This window comes from Euprymna scolopes, chromosome 45 (genome assembly GCF_053919585.1).
Source record: "Euprymna scolopes isolate OS-2025 chromosome 45, ASM5391958v1, whole genome shotgun sequence".
NCBI lineage: Eukaryota > Metazoa > Mollusca > Cephalopoda > Sepiida > Sepiolidae > Euprymna > Euprymna scolopes.
Genome location: NC_136526.1, coordinates 29615447 through 29637256, shown reverse-complemented (window position 1 = coordinate 29637256; position 21810 = coordinate 29615447). Strand labels below are relative to the sequence as shown.

Genomic DNA, 21810 nt, shown 5'->3' with positions numbered 1-21810 from the left:
TTGTAACTCTCAGGTTCTCCATGTTGTAAATAAAATACACACACAATGTGTGCGTCTTAGTATTTCGTCAAACAAAATGTGTTCATAGTAATTTTTAAAACCTTTCTGGATGTCGCAGGCTCCGGTGATGAGGTATGTGTCCACACATTTTTATTAAATGACTTCCACTCATTTTCAACATACCCTTCCCTCACCAGGTGAGCTTATATACCAAAGGAAGTTAGCAGGGAACATCCCAGTCAAATGCACCAACAAAAATGCTAACAAAGAGAAAATAATGGAGCGACTGTATCAGAAGCAAGAAAAACAGAAGATGTACCATGATCAACATACAAAAGAGCTGCCCAGACTGCCCACCGGACAACCTGTACGTGTGTTAAATAAAGAAGCAGGTGAGTGGTCTCCTGCAGTTGTCACACAATTGGACTGAGAACCAAGGTTGTACATAGTACAGACCCCCTCCGGAAAAAAAACTCTTTGTCGAAATCGACAGCATCTTAGAGTAATCCCCTCCAGAAGCATAGCACATCCAGAGATGCACTCCACTGAAATTCCTCAGGAACCTACCAGGGACGGTTCATCGAGTATAGAGATGGACAGTACACAATGTCAACAGGCACCTTTCAAACGTACACCCTATGGAGTGCCAGACACGGGCACCTATAGCAACCATACGACAGTTCAAACCATCAGATCTGGACGTGTCATCAGACCCCCCAAAAGATTCAGAGATGAGACAGTTACTAACTACTTTTTATTTTATTTTTTATCTTATCATTATAAATAAATTCCTTTTTTTTCTCTTTCCATTTCAATTATTGAAAGAAGAGGGATGCGATAGTATGAACCATTACCTCCCCTTAAAGAACTCTTCAGTAAAGAAGTCTCGGATATACTTCCACTTCCGTTTGACACGGAACTAGCGTTCAATAAAAAAATGGAGACCGTATTCCGCTTCTCATAAATGAATCTCATGTTTTGGTATTCTTTTACATAATGTTTCAGTGGCTTAATGATTTTTTGAAACCTTTGTTTATCTTTTTCAAACTGCAATTAATAATTAATCTTTGTTATAATTTTGTTAGGTTTTAAGATTTACACAGTTTAACGATTAATAATATTTTAAACATTTGTATATTAAATATGAAATACGGTTTTACTGAATGTTCATTTGGTTACCTATATTTTGTTTGGTAAAAAGAGACAAACAAAATGCTTAATATTTGTGCAATAATATCTTCAAATTGGTTTTAATTTAGCCATAAAATAGCTGACAAGAGTCATATTTATATAAAAATGGATTGTTTTTTAAAAAAAAATGTAAACACAATTAATTAAAAATCTATGTTGTAACGGAACATTTTGAAATAATGGAATTTTAATCGTTTTAATCTTTTAAAAATTAATTAATTTTTACGAAGTTTCTTTTTTTCTTTTTTGCCAATTCAACTGATTATAGTATATATTAATTCGAAAAAACGCCATTTAAAAAAAAATAATAATAATATTAAGTTTATATCAATTTTTTTATTGCAACTTCAAAGTAAATATGTGTATTTAAATTTTTAAAAAATAAATATTTTTAGTTATTTGAACTCATATGTTTCATAATAAATAGAAATTTCGATAGATTTAAATATATTTTGTTCGAATTTCGAAAAAAAATAGAGTACTAAAAAAATATTTCCCCTCGTATATTTTACGAAAACTGCATTTTATATGTAATTTCATTCTAAAATTGATAAGTATCGAAAATTTCACGAAAATCTGACGATTAGTTGATTTTTACTAGATTTATTAAACACGAGTATGTTTTCACGTTCGGAATGTCTACTACATAGGAACGTTATTTTAAAGCGACAATTATGCAAACACGATTTTCGTCTCGCAATTTCATTATTTTCGTTCGATGAAATTTTTTTTTTTAATTATTACTGATTTATTTTGTCCTTCTTCTTTTAAATGGTACAAAAGTTATACTGATAATATTAATTTATAATAAAGTTACATCGTGTTACATATAGGGTGGAGTAATTCTGTGGTGAATTTTGGCCGTCCCTAAAGTACCAAATAAATAAAAACCAACGCGTAAATATGAATGCGAAACAACTATTCAAAATCAAGTTATTGTCGATGAGACTATTGAATCTCAATTTTCACCTTAAAATATCTGCTGTTACATTAAATAATTAAAAAAAAAATGTTATAAATATTGAAATAGGTAAATACACTTGTTCGCATGAATAAATGGGCGGAAGTGAAAAGTGAATAGTGGGAAATAACGATTATATCCGTTGTCCGCCATGACACCAACATTTCCTGTTATGAATGAATTCTCGGGTCAATCCTCCGTCACTATCGTAAGATCTGCTCGAAATACCACAGATAGTAAAACTAAATAATAATAATAATAATAAAAAATCAAAAATAATTTAATTGTAGAATCTTTTGGTTTATATGATGTAATATTTTTCCTTTTTCCTATGAAATCAACCAAAAAATTGCACCATAGAAATGTAAGTATAATGTGAAAAATCATGTTTTAATTTTGTTTTATTTATATATATTTTTTCTTTGTTTTATTAATATTTTTCTCTCTTTGTTTTGTGAATATATTATATTAAATTTTTGGCGAATTTTGTAGTTTAGCGGCGTAAATGATTTTGCAGACATAGAACCTATTTTTATATAAAAACTATTTATTTTTATATAAAAACTATTTATTTTTAAAACACATTGTCAGACCCAAAGGCTGAAATAAAACCAGAAAAAAGTTTCGTTTTTATTTTTTATTTTTTAAATCATTTTTTTTATTAAATTAAATGTACGACATTCGATGCCACAGAGTGTAACCGTTATATATTTTTTAAATTGGCCTTTTAAGATTTGACAGATTGACCTTTTAAAGGACAAATTTGGCTTTTTTGTAAGTAGTTTCATGGAACCAAAATCATGGTTCATTGAAACTGCTTCAAAACAAAGGCCAAATTTATCTTTTAAAGGCCATATTTTAAAAAATATGGCGGCGAATGTCGTACATTTAATCAAATAAAAACTGCTACAACAACAACAATAACAATAACAATAATAATTTTTCTAGTTTTATTTCAGCGGAATTAGCTTACCGACGAGTGGGGGGGGGGAAGACGTTTGAAGTCTTGCAACGAAATGTCGACGTTGCTTACAAGCAGTCTTTCCTTGTTAAAGTAACAAATGAGTAACGATGGTCCAAGTGTACTTTGTCCAAAAAACAACAACAACGGTAGAGCGGCCACTCCTTTTATCTACTCAAACTCTCAGTCAACTCTGGAATGTCTATTGAACTTGTAAGGAATAGGCACTCAGTTCCTTTGCTTAACAGACCACCGGCCGTGTTGGTCACAGTTGCAAGTACGCCTTTCTTCCCCACCGACCTACACTCAGTAAGTCAAGCAATTTAAAATTCTCACACATTCCTCACAAAAGAAAAAAATAGTTTGTTTAGACTCCTGATCAACTGGGTCTACCAGTTACAACTCCTTGAGGGTTGCAAGTCGTACAGAAACATTGTTCATCTTCTGGTGGTGCTTCAGTTAGACCCACACAACTGAAGTGAAACCAGTCATTGCATCTATCGCAGGCTATCATAGGTCTGGTATCCTCAGGTCTGTTACAGCTAGGACAGATCCAAATTATAGTACTCTCTCTCCATTGTGAGTTCTGGCTTATATCCTGTGAAGTCGATGGTTTCATGCCTATAGGGTCGGGTTCTCCAGGCTGTTGAGAGAATTCCAGAGGAAAGATATGCTTGATAGAGTATGTGTCTATAGCTTCATTCCCTTTCCTCACCTTCACCATGCGCACCAATTCATCACTTCCTTGGATTAGCTGCAGAACTTCACCTAAGGACTAGAAAGGCCTTGTCTTCAGAGGGCTTTTTATGAGCACTATACCCCCTGGTTTTACTTTATCTTCAAAGGAACAATCAGCCAAGCTCATTGCCCTTTCTCTGAGACTCAACAAATAGTCCTTGTTCAAAACTTTCCTAAATTTAGTCAGGCTTCCTTCCCAGGAACGCAGGGTTTAAATCAAGTCACTTCGACTAAGAGGATCGATCGTTTCCAGGTCCTGGTTTTCGAACCACATTATTATTCCTTGACTAACATTCACATTCATGAGAAAGTTAGGGGTTAAGACATTCAGATCAGCATCCTCAAACCTCCTAGATGTCAGGGGGCGGCTATTTACTGCCCTTTGCCCATCAGACAAAATAGTAGGCCAAAATAGTCTACTTATATAAGCAAGATTTTATGGTCTTGATAGACCTTTACCAACGTACCAAGGTGAAAACAGTGGAATTGTGCAATGTTTTAAGTCATATGGGCTAAACATTTCCTTGAATTCGTCCGCTATCATGCCCCGGTTAATGATTCTGGCAGCCGCATTAAATGTGCAAGCATTATCCGAATAAAGGTGTGTAGGGATTCCATTCACATTCGTGAACCTAATGAATGCTTGAATAAATAGTTTCACAGTCATATCCGGAACCAGTTCCAAATGTACAGTCCTAATACTCATACATGTAAATAGAAGAATGTACATTTTATAATCCTTTTCTTGTCCTTTAACATAGATATGGCTGGTAAAATCAACACCGGTATGTAGATAGGGCCTGACAAAATTCACCCGAGAGACTGATAAGTTGTTCGAATTTGGTATTGAAAAGGAAACGACATTATATGATTTACATTGCACATGTGCCGAATTCCAATGGGAAGCATCGGCACAAGAGGAAGGAGGTGACCTTAGCAAGGAAAAACAAAAAGTGATTTCATCTAACAACGGCAACCGACGGAGAAGAGAAAATAAGAAGAAAAATACCTTACCTTAATTTTTGTAACACATTGTCGATGTTGCGACCTCATGTAAAAAAACCCTGTACCAAGGTCCAGTAGTTTCGGGGAATAATAGTAATAGTAGATCCGAAAGGATCTTGATAGGGAAATGCAAAAATAATGCTTGAGCTGTAAAAGGGAAGAAGAAGAAAAAACAGCAAAAAAACATGTGCACCGAGCCCCTTTTATGGCAGACAAGCACCACGTGACACTGATTACAAATAAAAATAATCCTTAGCAAGACATTCACTTCTTAGTCTCATGCATCTCCATCAGAAGCTGCAGGAAGGTGAGTACTGTAACTTTTTCTGACACACACAAGTACTAACCACATTTTTAACAGCCTGTCTGGCTTGTGGTATCCAATAACTTATCAATTGTATTTCATTCAATGTTGTGGCCAAGCCTAAGTGTTGGCTTCTTTGGTGATATTCTTGAATGATCAATCTTATTAGATAATGCTCTTTTCCCAATAAAAATAGGATTTTGGACCTCATATGAGTGATACTGATTTTCCTATTCTTCCCTTCGATCATATAATGCCTTTGTGATCCAAAAAGAGATTCAAATTCTTCACCAGTTTAGGCATGCTATTTCCCCCAGGGTTTAACAAAAAGTCCAACTCCCTTGAAAAGGATTGTTTTTGCATTGTCTTGATCAGGAAGGTATTTGCTTGTAACTCAGGATCCATCTCCCTCTGATGAACTTGAACACTGATCAATTTATTCAAACTGGAGAAGTTTTCCAATTTGACTTCTGATGTAGCCACTTCATTCTCTGCGGCATAATTTACTGAAGCCCCAATCCGCTCGATCTGAACTTTAGAAAGGCAACCCAACTCACGATGGCAACAGGATGATTCTTCTTGCCTTATCCATGTCGGTCCCTCATACCAAAGAGAAAACTTTTCCTTTAATTTCTTGATAGTCAAACCTCTGGTGATGTAATCGGCCGGATTGTCATCTGTTGAAGTGTACTGAAAGTTTATCTTTATGTTAAAATCAGTTTTAACCTTCTCAGATATTTGAGCTATGTCCTGCAATCTATTTTGTACAAATACATTTTTAATTTGGACGAAGTCAGCCAGAATCCAGGACAGAACTACCTGAGCATTTGTAATTACGTAGACGTCTTTTAGGAATGTCCTTTTAGGGACTCTTTTATAAAAGGGAAGCATTTCATTGCTAAGAATACTGCTAGAAGTTCCAACGTTGGGAGGGATTTTCCCTGCAATGGAGCCATTTTCGCTTGGCAAATACCAAGGAGGAATTTCCACCCTGTACAGCATATATTGCAAACCTATATGCCACTTTAGATGCATCACAGAAAAAGAATAACTTTGTATCTTTTCCTTCATCTATAACCCCCCTTGGGAAAGATACAGAGTCTAATGTTGATAAATTTTTTGCCAGCGTTCTCCAAACTGAACTCATACCTTGAGGAACCATATATCCCAATTCATATTTCTCTCATCAATAAACGACCTCGCACCGTATCAGCTAGATACAGAGACAAAGGATCAAATACCTTCGAGGTCTCCGATAATATGTTCCTCTTAATTGATGCCTCCAATTTGTATGAGAGTGTTATACAGTTGGAATTGCAAGACTAAATTAAAATTTCCCTTCTGCAGACGCTCTCTCGCAGAGATATACAAATCAGATAGATTTTCTGCATTATTCGCAGTTTTCATTAGGTCGTCCACATAAAAATTGGATTTCAGTGCCTCTGAACATTCATCGGAAGGGAATGTCTCTGCATGAAATTTCAACACGTAATTTAAAATAAAAGGGCTTGCATTGAAGCCAAAAATAAGGGGTTTGTACGTGTAGCTATGTAAATTTTCAGTTTTCCTCAGAAAAAAGCAAAACCGATTACGATCCTTTTCCGATGCCAGACAAATCATCAGAAATGCTTTTCTGATATCAGCCAACAAGACATATCGGTCTGTTCGGAATCGGATCATCAATTTTAACATGTCAGTCATCAGGTTCACTACAGGATATGCTGCTTCGTTTAATGATACTGAGCCCCCTATGCTTATAAGAACAATTAAACACATGTCTCACTTTGGTAGTAGTCTGGTCTGTTAGTTTTAGCACTGGCCTATGGGGAATCCATATATAGTCTTTAAATTGTTCGGGAGGCACAATTATTTCTTCAATAATACCCTCGTCTTCTTGTTGAAAAACTTGCAGATACTGATTATACAAGTTTTTCTTCTTCAGATCCTCGTTAACCTTTTCTAGCACCCAAATAGCAGCATTGTAATTAGAAGGTAGCGATTTTAATTTATCTTTATACCACTGAAGTTGTACATGATAGAGACCATCCTTGAATGTGATGGATTCTCTAAACTTTCTCTTCATTCAAGGTGGAGAATTTCTCGTCAGTGGGTAATCCAATAGATTCAAGGTTGAACATGTTCTCCAACCCTCGTTGGACACTACTCTCTTCAAACCAATTTTTTAGAGGGTTTGGGTAGGATTCCTCTGAGTGAACCATGTAGTTAATTCTGGAAGATGGAAGTGGTGGAGTTTAACCAACACCCCTGCATAATTAATCTGTGTTCTCTTTTGGTTTTTAATCTGGTGTTTATATAGAAAAGAACACCTGTTTCCAAAGGGGATTAGTACATTTTGTGTCTCAAATGCTGCTCCATACATGCAAGGGACTATCTTTAAAGGTTCCAGGTACTGGATTGTGTTGAGTCCTAGTAACCCATCTATAGTAACCAAATGCTCCTTAGCAGCCAGTCTGCGATTCTTTTAATTTCCAAGAATCTGAGTAAGTCCTTCAAGGCTGTGAGACAAGTTCAACTTGGTCGCAAGAATCTGAAGAGTATGTGTTTTGCCGGGCATCAAATTCAATCCCAACGAGATTTCCTTAAAGGTTTTAGGACTCGTTCCTAAATAGGTCTTTACATCCATTATTTTATCTTTTGCGAAGTAGATGCAATTTAGCTTTTTTAAAATTAAAGAGTCCAAATAAGTTCTTTGACTGCCAGTGTCTAACAGGCAGTTTACCTTCACTTTTTTTATCCCTTCTTTTCAGTATTATTTCAATTATAGGAGAAAGGAAAGCATTATCGTCTTTTGTATGTAGGCAGGTATCAACCTGCATACTACTCATAACAGTTGAGCACATAGGAGTTATGTGTCCTTTAGAGTTGCAACTATGACAACAAATTTTTCTCGATGTCCTTAATGGACATATATTCCCAACGTGAGATCTCTTTAGGCACTGAAAACAAAGGTGCAGCTCTCTACACCGGGTTATCCTGGCTTCATGGGTCGTATAGTTGCAACAGTCCTCACACAAATGTTTATTGCTTTTGCAGAAGTCGCATCTTACCTCAGATCTCAATTCGGTATTAAAAGTTTTAAGAGATGAGGTTTCGATTGTCACCTCTAGCTTAACCTTAGGTTGCAGCCTAGGTTTGGCCATCAGTACCTTGGTCTGCTGTCTGGCAACTAGCATTTGTTTCACTATTCTTAGTGTTTCCTTCAATAGTGTGGACAATGTCGGGTAGGTAGTCCAAGAGATTCGTAAGAGTTCTCCCTTTACTTCGGGCGGGAATTTCGCAAATAACCCTTGTGCTATTATTATTGCTCCAGCTGACTTATCATCATATAAGTCACAACTATACGAGGCCCTTGGCTCCCACATATCCGCCTGGGTCTTTATCATAAAATATTTTAATCCTTCCAGGTTTTTGGAATTATCTAACTGGAAATCTAATATTTCCTTAATTATTTCACCTCTTATCTCCTCCTCGTCCAAATATCCATCTTTTAATAGCTTAAGGGCCATAGCGTAACTATCTTCAGAGGGGGAGAGATGATTTATAAGTTGGAGGGCCCTACTTTCCAAGGAACATCTAAAAAAATATAGTTTTTCTGTGTTTGATGTTATGGACCTGGCACAATTCTCAAACTTCGTCAAGAAGTCCTTGAAGCTCCTCTTGTTAGTGTCAATGTCCTTCCCATTAAAGCTTGGTTCCTTCAACTTTATCTTAAATGGCTCCACAGAAAATGAAGAATGGGCTGTTGGTTTGAAAGGTGGTGATCTCTCATTTTCTGGAATAACCGGGTTGCCATCGAGTTAACTGCTGGGTGCTCACTCTGGTCAGCTTTCCATAGAGAATTTAAATGCTGTCTCACTCCATATTTAAAGTAGAACGAAGTTAGACTTAAGCTTGCCAATGCTTCTGCTTCTCCTCTTGCAGCCAAGTGTTCCTCCATGCCAAAAGAACCACTCTCAAGCTCTTCCAACCAGTCCTCTATTTCTCGCTTAGATAGAGAAAGCACTTCTTCAGAACTCTTCTCTCCCTTTTCTAACCCTTCCAGGGTAGTTAGTATCTTTCTTTGAAGAAGTTCTTGTTTCAGCTTCAGGTCCTCCATTGAGACTGAATCATCCATGTTATAAATTCAGTTGAACGCTAGAATAATTCAACTCTAAAGAGGAAAAATTGATTTCATTGCAATGTGTTGGAATTAGCTTACCGCTGAGTAGAGGGGTGGGTGGAGATAAGGCGTTTGAAGTCTTGCAACAAAATGTCGACGTTGCTTACAAGCAGTCTTTCTTTGTAAAAGTAACAAATGAGTAACGATGGCCCAACTGTACTTTGTCTAAAAGACAACAACAACTGTAGAGCAGCTACTCCTTTTATCTACTCAAACTCTCAGTAAACAAAATTCACACGTGACTGGAATGTCTATTTAACTTGTAAGGAATAGGCACTCAGTTTCTTTGCTTAACGGACCACCGGCCATGTTGGACACAGCTACAAGCACTCCTTTCTTCCCCACCGACCTACCCTCAGTAAGTCAAACAATTTAAAATTCTCACAAAATGTGTTTTAGTGCTTGAGAAAATTAAGTTACCGGAAGTGGATACGGAATGGAGTCACAACATAAAAACGAAACCATTTTTAAGGAACTACTTTAGTTTTAACACTCCTGTGTTATCATGAAAAAAAAAGAAAGAAATACGTTTAAACAACAAAAACAAGAGAGCACTAATTATCTCTATATAAATAAAATGAACTCATTTTTTCCCGTCTGATTTTGACATTAATAGGATTAAAAATCAAGATATTTCATGCAAATATAATATGCACAAACGGCAGAACAATATCTGAGGTGTGTTATAGGCTTATTATTTCTCAAATTCCTTGATAATCTTAGATTTCTATACTTTTTCTGCTGAGAAGTCACGGCCAAAATCGGTTAAGATCAATGGAAGTGGTAAAATATTTTCTCGCTAATAAATTCCTCCTCCCCCTACCACCACTTAACACCGTTTGGGGATCGTTCACAAGGAACAGTTGAGAAGAGAACACCGGTTTGGCTTCGTAGTTCTTTCATGTGAAGTTATTTAAAATCACTAAACTAAGCTGCAGTGCTCTGTGGCGTAGTGGTTAGCGTGCTGGACAATTCACATTATATTTTCACGTTCGCGCCGACCTATCGTAGTCGTTTTTTTTGTTTTGTTTTTTCCTAAACAACTGGAATGGACTTTTGTTGGTGGCCGAACTGTTAACGTTGCAGATGTTTTGTTTTTTTTCACACTTTATTTTCCTACTTTTACTCATGACTCCGGGTTTGATCCTTCCTTCTTACCTACCATAACATTTTTTAAAACTCCCCCCCCCCATCCCGGAAACAAACACTCGGGCAACGCCGGGTACCCCCGCTAGTCAAATAATAAAACACATTTTATTAGAAAAAAATAAATTATATAATTAAATGAAAATTTATATAATTAATATAATTAAATAAAAATTTATAATATATAATTTATTTAATTAAATAAAAATTTATATATAATTTATTTAATTAAATAAAAATTTATATATAATTTATTTAATTAAATAAAAATTTATAATATATAATTTATATAATTAAATAAAAATATATAATATATAATTTATATAATTAAATAAAATTTTATAATATATAATTTATTTAATTAAATAAAATTTTATAATATATAATTTATTTAATTAATAAAATTTTATAATCTATTATATAATTAAATGAAAATTTATAATATATAATTTATATAATTAAATAAAAATTTAGAATATATAATTTATTAAATGAAATACAAATTTATAATATATAATTTATATAATAAAATAATAAATTATAATATATAATTTATTTAATTAAATAAAAATTTATAATATATAATTTGTATAATAAAATAAAAATTTATAATATATGATTTATATAATTAAATGAAAATTTATAATATAGAATTTATTTAATTGAATTAAAATTTATAATATATAATTTATTTAATTAAATAAAAATTTATAATATATAATTTATATAATTAAATGAAAATTTATAACATATAATTTATATAATTAAATAAAAATTAAGAATATATAATTTATTTAATTAAATAAGAATTTATAATATATAATTTATATAATAAATTAAAAATTCATAATATATAATTTATATAATTACATGATAATTTATAATATAGTATTTATTTAATTAATACAAATTTATAATATATAATTGAAATAATTAAATTAAAATTTATAATATATGATTTATATAATTAAATGATAATTTATAATATATAATTTATATAATTAAATGAAAATTTATAATATATAATTTACATAATTAAATAAAATTTTATGATATATAATTTATTTAATTAAATTAAAATTTATAATATATTATTTATATAATTAAATAAAAATTCATAATATATAATTTATATAATTAAATGAAAATTTATAATATATAATTTATTTAATTAAATAAAAATTTTTAATATATAATTTATTTAATTAAATAAAAATTTATAATATATAATTTATATAATTAAATAAAAATTTATAATATATAATTTATATAATTAAATGAAAATTTATAATATATAATTTATATAATTAAATGAAAATTTATAATATATAATTTATATAATTAAATAAAATTATATAATATATAATTTATTTAAATAAAAATTTATTACATATAATTGATATAATTAAATAAAAATTTATAATATATAATTTAAATAATTAAATGAAAATTTATAATATATAATTTGTTTAATTTAATGAAAATTTATAATATATAATTTATTTAATTTTATGAAAATTTATAATATATAATTTTTTTAATTAAATAAAAATTTATAATATATAATTTATATAATAAAATAATAAATTATAATATATAATTTATTTAATTAAATAAAAATTTATAATATATAATTTGTATAATAAAATAAAAATTTATAATATATGATTTATATAATTAAATGAAAATTTATAATATAGAATTTATTTAATTGAATTAAAATTTATAATATATAATTTATTTAATTAAATAAAAATTTATAATATATAATTTATATAATTAAATGAAAATTTATAACATATAATTTATATAATTAAATAAAAATTAAGAATATATAATTTATTTAATTAAATAAGAATTTATAATATATAATTTATATAATAAATTAAAAATTCATAATATATAATTTATATAATTACATGATAATTTATAATATAGTATTTATTTAATTAATACAAATTTATAATATATAATTGAAATAATTAAATTAAAATTTATAATATATGATTTATATAATTAAATGATAATTTATAATATATAATTTATATAATTAAATGAAAATTTATAATATATAATTTACATAATTAAATAAAATTTTATGATATATAATTTATTTAATTAAATTAAAATTTATAATATATTATTTATATAATTAAATAAAAATTCATAATATATAATTTATATAATTAAATGAAAATTTATAATATATAATTTATTTAATTTAATGAAAATTTTTAATATATAATTTATTTAATTAAATAAAAATTTATAATATATAATTTATATAATTAAATAAAAATTTATAATATATAATTTATATAATTAAATGAAAATTTATAATATATAATTTATATAATTAAATGAAAATTTATAATATATAATTTATATAATTAAATAAAATTATATAATATATAATTTATTTAAATAAAAATTTATTACATATAATTGATATAATTAAATAAAAATTTATAATATATAATTTAAATAATTAAATGAAAATTTATAATATATAATTTATTTAATTTAATGAAAATTTATAATATATAATTTATTTAATTTTATGAAAATTTATAATATATAATTTTTTGTATTAAATAAAAATTTATAATATATAATTTATATAATTAAATGATAATTCATAATACAGAATTTATTTAATTAAATAAAAATTTATTATATATAATTTATGTAATTAAATAAAAATTTATAATATATAATTTATATAATTAAATGAAAATTTGGTGCGCAGAAAACTTGTACCTGGAAATCTCGTCCCTTCTTTCTAGGTGGGAAAACTCATCCCTTATTGAATAAATATTGGGGCAGAACACATTTTATGATCGTTCTTGAAGAAGGTATTGTCTTTAAAAGAGAATACACATTCTATAATATTTTTAAAATATTATTTTTTACTCTTGTAATGTAAACTTGATCATGGAGTCAAGACACGAAAAACGAAACCATATATTTATTTTAAAAAATACTTTAGTTTTAACACTTTTTGTGTTACAAGTTAGAAAAGCATTTCATCCAAGGCATGAAAATTGTTAAACAAAATGTTCTTACTATAGGCTTTAAAATAAAGGTACAAGATTCAATTTGAAATTTATTTATCTTCAAAGTGCACTTTTATAAATTTTACAAAGTAAGGTATAAAAATTTAATTAAAATTGAATCAAAAAATTACCTTGGATTTATTTTATGTAATATACATTCTGTTCCACTTTTTAAAAAAAATCATTGAAAATTTTATATCTATATCATTAATTGCTAAATGAAAGATAATATTTTTAAATTTCAACAAAATGTACGTTACATAAAATGAATCCAAGGTATTTTTTTGATTCAATTTAAATTATCGAACTCTAATCATTGAGGCGGAAACGCAAAAAAAAAACAAAAAAAAAACGTGTTGAATTAACCCAAAAGTGAATTAGGTCAAATATTAATTCCACAGTGGAGTTTGTTTTGGTTAAGTTTCAGTAGTCACGCCTCACACTCAAAATCTAAATGAATGAATTTGTTTTAATTTTAATTCAAGTGTAATGCAAGTGCAATCACGATGTCGTTGCGTTGTAATAGTGAATGTTAAAGAATGAATTTTTTGTGTATACGTAAATATTGAGTTGAAAGCACTAATAAATAAAGGTCATTGTTAGATTTCATGGTTAGAGTCGGTAAAACCGGAAGTAAGAAGCGGTTAGTCCCGCAGATTGCATCTTACACTAACTAAAAAAAAGCAAAACGGAAATAATATTAATAATCACGTTTTTTTTTTTTTTTTTTTTTTCTTATTTTATTATGGGAAAAACAGAAAGCATAATCAGGAAAAAAAGAAAAAAAAAAGAAAAAAAACAGTATAAATAACCTTGTACGATTCCAAACCGGTGTTTCCTCATACTGTTCCTTGTGAACGCATCCGCATGTGCTGTGGGGGGAGCGGGGAAAGGAGGAATCTAATAGAGAGAAAAGATGTTGCAACTTCCATTGAATCTGACCGATTTTTGCAGTGGACTCTCACCGGAAAAAATATAGGAATGTACCATTGTCGATGAACTGTAGAGGTAATAGGCCTATAGCACATCTCAGATAATGTGCTACACACACAACCAATGAGATTACATTTGCATGAGAAATCCTTTATGTTTTTATGACATGACATTCTGTCAGGTCGATTTGAACCATATAGAAAATTGGTTGTGTGTGCACATGACACAGAAACACCTAGATATCATGAAGATTAAGTTTTCATCAAACTGTGTTTGAGTGTGCTTACACTTTGCATGTTGAGAATTCCAAGATACGATTTTCTTTGCTTTCTAAAAATTTTTAAGAATATAAAATTTTTTCAGTATATTCTGAACATTCAAGATTATGAAACACTTTTGCATGATACAAGATTTTATTGAGATCTATAGTTTTATCAGCAGCAACTGTAACATCGCATGACTAAAAGAATTTTACTGACACAAAACTAGTTATTGGTAAACTTAAGAACGACCTGTGGTAAACTTGACAAGGAACGGGAACACTCATTTCAGTATACTTTCCTCTATTTTTCTAGATAGTATTTCAATATCACATCCATAACTTACGATAAGTTTCCAGACTTTTTTCGTACAGGTACTTTTATTGATAATACACACATAAAACTGTAGTCCTCTTTGGAATAATCTCCTCCGGCTGCAATGCGCTGGTACCATTCTGGAAAGCTCCATGGAAAGTCACAGGAAGCAAGGTTTGGACAATAGGTAAGGTAAGAAAGTGTCTTGATGCCCATCTTCGTTAAATAGTCTGTGACAAGGTTGGAGTTGTAAAGTGGTGCATTGTCCTGGTGGAAACAACACTGACCTTATTTCAACAGTGCTGGCCTCTTCTGATGGAATCTCTTCCTGAACTCCTAGTATTTTTTGTTGACTGTTCGTCAAGTGGGAACCCAGTGCGTGCAGATCATGCCACTGTTGTCAAAAAAAAAGGGGATCATTATAAGTTTCTGGGTGGATTTGCTCTTCTCGTCTTCTGGGGTCTGAGAAAGTCAGCATGTTTTCACTGGGGCCGCTGTCTCTTTGTCTCTGGGTCATAGTAGTAGAGTCAGCTTTCATTGTAGGTCGTTATCTACTGCTATCAAGAACTATCATTAAGAACTGCAGAATCTGAATTAATGAACTCAATCATCTCCTCACTATCAACGCAATGTCTTTCTTTCTGATTTTCTCTGAACACTCTTGAGATAAACTTTGTGCAAATGTTCTGTATCTTCAGTTCCTCACAAATGATTGTTTGTACAGTTCCCATATTGACGTCAAACTGTGCAAGTATTATCTATAGACACAACAGTTTTTATTCATGAAGTTCAGCTAGACGGGTGTTTATCGTGAAAGATTGGGTAGGAGGGGACCAGAGATTGGAGCTCAGACGAGCACCTGCCATGGTAGTAACGATAAAACAAAGACAGGCTCGCAATGTCTCTCCTGTGGGAGAGAGGTTGCAGGGAAGAGAACAGGGCATCACCCACTAGGCCACGAAGCCTATTTTGTACTTTGTCAAGGCAGGATAGGCTGTTTTTAGCAGCTCCTGCTCAGATGTACTGGCAGCAGTACTCCATCCTTGGGCGTACTTGGCTTTTATATAGATAGAGAATTGCATCAGGGGTGAGATATCTTCTGGAGGGGTAGAAGGATCCTACCATTTTTCTAGGCAACCATTTACCTTGGCAACTGACTTGATGTATGTGTTCCATTTAAGGTCAGGAGTAAAGGTCAAGCCCAGAAGCTTATCAAAACATGGAGCTTCCCCTAGACGAGAGCCACACATTTCAATTTATGCCAGATGGGGATCAGAACGTTGATGATGTAAAGATAAGAGCTTGGTTTTATATGCATTAAAAGTAACCATTCATCTCCTCCCCCACTGTACCACGCACTCAAGATCAGAGGAGAGAGAAACAGAGAGAACTTTGTCATTCACAGCCTTTGATGTGTTGCCATAGATGGTCGTGTCATCAGCACAGATGTCAACGAATGATTTAAGTATGTGTTTTGGGAGATCATTAATGTATATCAGGAAGAGAGTTGGGCCCAGGATGAGGGATTCCAGCATTAATATTGAGGACCTCTGGTTTCTGCCCATCAACCACTACTCTTATGAGCCTATCAGAGAGAAATGATTTAATGATTGAGAAAACATTTCTAGTAATACCATAGCTGGAAATCTTGTGAAGTAGGCCCTTATGCAATACCTTATCGAAGGCCTTTGATATGTCAAGAGCAATTGCTCTAGAGAGGAAGCCTTTGTCAAGAGATTCGCTAATCCTATGAAATATAACAGCACATCTGCTGTAGATCTGGCAGAACGGAAACCATATTGCATGTCACTAAGAAGGTTATTTCTGCTGAGGTGGTTGACTACTTCTCTATTTAATATGGATTCCAGCAGCTTACTCATAACACACAGAAGACTTATTGGTCTGTACTAAGAGGGAGATGACTTAAATGATCGATTTCCTATGGTCTGTAACAATTTGCTATAAAATCGGTGAAATTGTATTCGTTTTATAAAACAAATCACAGATAGTTGTACAATAAATCATAGAAATTTGATCATTATAATTGGGGGAGCAGAGATCATATATTAGTGCAGTGACCAGGATAATTGAATGTCCCGTGTGACAACTTGACCTCCCTAAGTTAAGATGAAACATGAAGAGAACCGCAGTGGCTACACAGTGAAAAGAAAGTCTTTTTTTTGAAGTTCGTCTGTTATTACTGTTTCACTGTGTGTCGAGTCCCTATTGCAGGCATCAATATAACGTTTCAATCCACAGTTGACGACAAAGCACATTATGTGTAGTTCTACGAGGTTAGAACCTCCACTAAAATTCTGCGACGCTGCTCCAGTCGCTGTTATGAGATAGAGTTGATATGACGTTAGTTGCAGTAGTTAATAGTCTCTTCTATTCTTAGGAGTTTGACACAATTTTTCATTAAATTTTGCAGCCAATATTTTTTAATTCATATTTAATATTGATTAATTATTTTTAAATGATGAAATGTTGGTATCAAAATCAATTACATCTTTTTGATTTGTATCTTTTTCATGGTTGTTTTATATATGTAGCCAACATCGAAAACTTAGCCTGTATTTTTTATTTTCTTCTGTGCCACAAGTTTTGATATATTTTATTGTGTGTTGTTTAAGTTGATAACTTGGATAAAATATATTTACTGTTTTTTGTTGAAAGAGGTAGAAAAAAGAATATTTTACAAAAACTAAAGATAATTTCCGTTAAAAGGGTAAATTTTCTAGATACACAAATTGAAGATTATTAGAAAAACTAAACTTTGTGGATTTTCATTTTTGAGAAAATTTAGAAAGATCAATGAATATATACAAGACACAATTTACAATCATCATTATCTCTTACATTAATATTGAATATTTGTCATCTTATTTGTGTTAAAAGAAACAATTCATTAATGACTCACATTTAACATAACCTCATCAAAGATAAATAAGGTAAATGTTTCTTAATAAATACAGAAACAAAAATTTATTTTTAACAAAAAATAATGTTCAAATTATAATATTTACGTGAATAAAGCATTATTTTATAATTTTTGATAACCAAGTAAACATTTAGTTTTCCACAAAACAAATATATCCTATATATTTGAGTTACCTTTTAGTGAAACACATAATAAAATTCCTTGAAATTGTGTTAATCTATTTATTTACAGATATTTTGGCTGACAAACTTTCCTGCAAACTTTGTTGATGCTCATATTTCAAAATGCTTCAACTAAATGAATACATGCCGATACAAAATCAAGTGAAAGCATTTTCTTGTGATATTTGTGGATCATCATTTTCATTAAAAACATCCTTAACTATTCATATGAGAACACACACTGGAGAAAAACCATATTCATGTGAAATGTGCGATTCTTCATTTTCTGACAGATCAAATTTGACAACTCATGTACGGTCACACACTGGCGAGAAACCATTTTCTTGTGGAATTTGCGAATCTTCATTTTCCACAAGATCACATTTAACTCGACATCTGCTCGTGCACACGGGGGAAAAATCATTTTCATGTCAAATATGTGAAGCTGCATTTGCTACAAAAGCACATTTAACTCGACACCTTCGCACACACACTGGCGAGAAGCCATTTTCATGTGAAATTTGTGAATCTTCATTTTCTGCAAAATCACACTTAAACCGACATTTGCTTGTACACACGGGGGAAAAATCATTTATATGTCAGATATGTGAATCTGCTTTTGCTGAGAAATCAACTTTAATCACACATTTTCGGACACACACAGGTGAAAAACCATTTTCCTGTGAGACATGTGGAAAATCATTTTCTCAAAAATCAATTTTGATGCGTCATCATCGAACACACACTGGACATAAACCATTTTCATGTGAAACGTGTGATAAATCGTTTTCTATGAAATCGACTTTAATTCGGCACAATCGAACACATACTAGAGAAAAACCATTTGCATGTGAAATTTGTGAATCTTCGTTCGCAGCAAAATCATATTTAACTCGACACATGCGTGTACACACTGGGGGAGGGAAATTGAATGCCTACTAGACACTGTCCTCGAGTGTCTAAGGTCTCTCTGTATAGGGGTTTGTCAGAACAATCTGGCATGAGGATACTTTTTCCATTTGACCAAATATTCAAAATCACATAGTATTCGCAGCCCAAAAAAGATCTCCTCACTACGGCTACCCTACAGCTTTTCCGAGGAATGGTGTACCTTCTCCAAGTGATGTTACCTCAAGTAATGGCAGGAAGCTGGATACTCCACCTGACTAGATAAATTCTTGTCTTGGAATCCAGTAAGACCATGAGACCAACATGAAAGCTATACTACAACATATAAAAACGGTTAATTGGGGAGAGGAAAATTATGTTCTCAATTCTTTACTAACTCAGTGTTTGAGAGATAAAGAACTTTAATGCAACATTCGAATATCTATGTGTCTCATATAGACTTCAAGTGTTAGTCCCAGGTCGTAGGCCCCTTGTTTTCTGAGAACTTTGACTGAAGTAAAATAAAACAAAAAAGGGAGAAATAATTTTACTCCGAAAATATGTTAATCTCCATTTTCTGACAAATCAGCTATAACTAAATTTAAATGTGTTTGAAATAAACATTATACCAGTTGGGATAGGCACAACTGGCTTAATAAAAAAAGAATCTTTAGAAATACTTAGAAGCGATCCCAGGAAGACCTAGCTGTAATGAAATACAAATAGCAGCCATAAAGGGAACAGCGTCTATTCTTGAAAGAGCCTTTGAATATAAATTTAAATCATAACGGAATCACGTGTTAACACCCTTGATCTCTTAAAACTTACTGAACTAAAATAAAAATAGGAAGAAGTCTACTGTTCTCAACCTATAGAGAGATGTTTCACCTCAATGACTCAGGAATGGCCGATTATAGATAACTCACTATTTCTCCATCAAAATCAAAAAGAATCTGTACTGTGGGAATATAAAAGCCCAACATTCCTAATAAAAATCATTTCACGATTTTTGCATTAACCAAAGTAATACAGCATGTTTACCTTTATTTATTAACAAATAGATATTAATTTTATTTCAAATAAAATACTCTTTACATCAGATTCGAAACTAGTTTTGTATCCTTTAAACTGTCAAATAAATAAATGAAATTATTATTTTTAATCATGTAAATTATTTATTGAAATGAGTAGTTTTTCAAAAAAATAATTCACACAAATTTATAATATCAGGTTGACAAGAAAGTTCTTGCGGTTTTTAGTTGTAAAATTCAGATAAAGATATCTTGGTTTAAACAAAAATGTATTTATTGAAATTAATACACTTGTCAAGGCTAAACAAGGATATTTATGCCGGTAATGTAAAAATATCTTGTGTTCTTGCGATAAAGTCGCTGAAGACGGATATCGCTTAGGTTTTTGAAGTATTTATCATGCATAAATTTGTCAAAATGCTTGAAAATTGAGTTGTCGGTAGGTAAGAGGTCTGGAGAATATGACGGATGAGACAGAGTAGCCCAATTCGTTCAACAGGGTTGGTTTAGCAATGGGTGGGGTGGGGGGCATTGTTATAGAGGAGAATCTACTTCTGTACTATAATAGTTTGGCCTGCATTCAAAAAAACAGTCACAGACCACCAGAAATCAGAATGACCTTCCTTTGGTGCAACTCTATCTTCAAGACCTTCGTTGGTGTCTAATCACTGAGCTAAGTGTTGCCAGTTATAAAGAACACACTCCATCGCATGTCACAACCCAGTTGGGAAACAGGTTGTTCTTATTGGATAAAAGAAGGAAAGATGACATTTTTTTCAGTTGTTATTCAATTTGTGACATACTCATTTACCAAGATTTCTTTTGTCTTTCAAATCTCTCACAAGTAGTTGGAAATTGTCTTATGCATTACATCTACTTCAGAAGCAAGTTCTCAATCAGTTGTGCGTGAATTGGCTGTGACTCAGGCTCTTAATGGATTGTTGTTAACATCTGATGGCCAATCACTTTGCTCATCTTCTTCAAGACTTGTCGCCATCACAAAATGTATTAAACTAGCGTTGTGCTGCACGTTCAGTAGTGCTTTATTGATATCGTGAGCTGTTTCAGCAGCTTTTCAGCCTAACTTGAATTGAAATTAAATTGCGTGAATTTGTTTTTTCCATTTTATATTCAACGTTCTGAAAAGAAGATATAATTGTAATTAAAATTATTATATAGAGCAAAACAACGCTCTTTAAAATGGTGTAGATGGTAAAAGTATTATAATGAAAACGTATTTAAAATTACACCATTTAAATCAAAATTAAAATCCTGCAAGAACTTCCTTCTCAACTTTTTATTTTCAAGTAACATTTTAGTTTCACAGTATCTTTTGTTTAGTAAAGTGTTAGGCGAAAGTGCAGACTAGTTACAAAATGCCCCCCTCTCCTAATGTCAAGAATGGGTTTCCAAATATTCATTATTTCTTCATCTGCATAGTATCTTCTATGTATATGTACCAAAATAATAAAAACAAGTCATAGCAAGTTCCATCGAACTTGTTAAACGATGAAATTGGAAATTATAAAAAAATATAGTCGCTATCTTTATGAAGTTGAGCTATAATTTCTGCTATTTTATAGCTAGCATCTACTTCTTTATAAAAATGTTTACTTTATTTTTTAGGAATAGCTTTCAATTACACTATCCATGATATCAAACATGCAAAGGATTGTAGCTTTGGGAATTCGCACCAGAGCTGTATGCGAGGTTCCTTTTCATGCTGCGAGATCTCAATA

The 21810-nt window shown here is 31.4% G+C and overlaps 1 long non-coding RNA gene across 1 annotated transcript; it reads left to right on the top strand.

Moving 5' to 3' along the window:
- Positions 1-1739: 1739 nt before the first annotated feature.
- Positions 1740-20195, top strand: LOC145269341 (uncharacterized). Its single transcript, XR_013864992.1, has 2 exons — positions 1740-2516; positions 18223-20195. It is a non-coding gene; the product is annotated as an uncharacterized LOC145269341 (long non-coding RNA).
- Positions 20196-21810: the final 1615 nt, after the last annotated feature.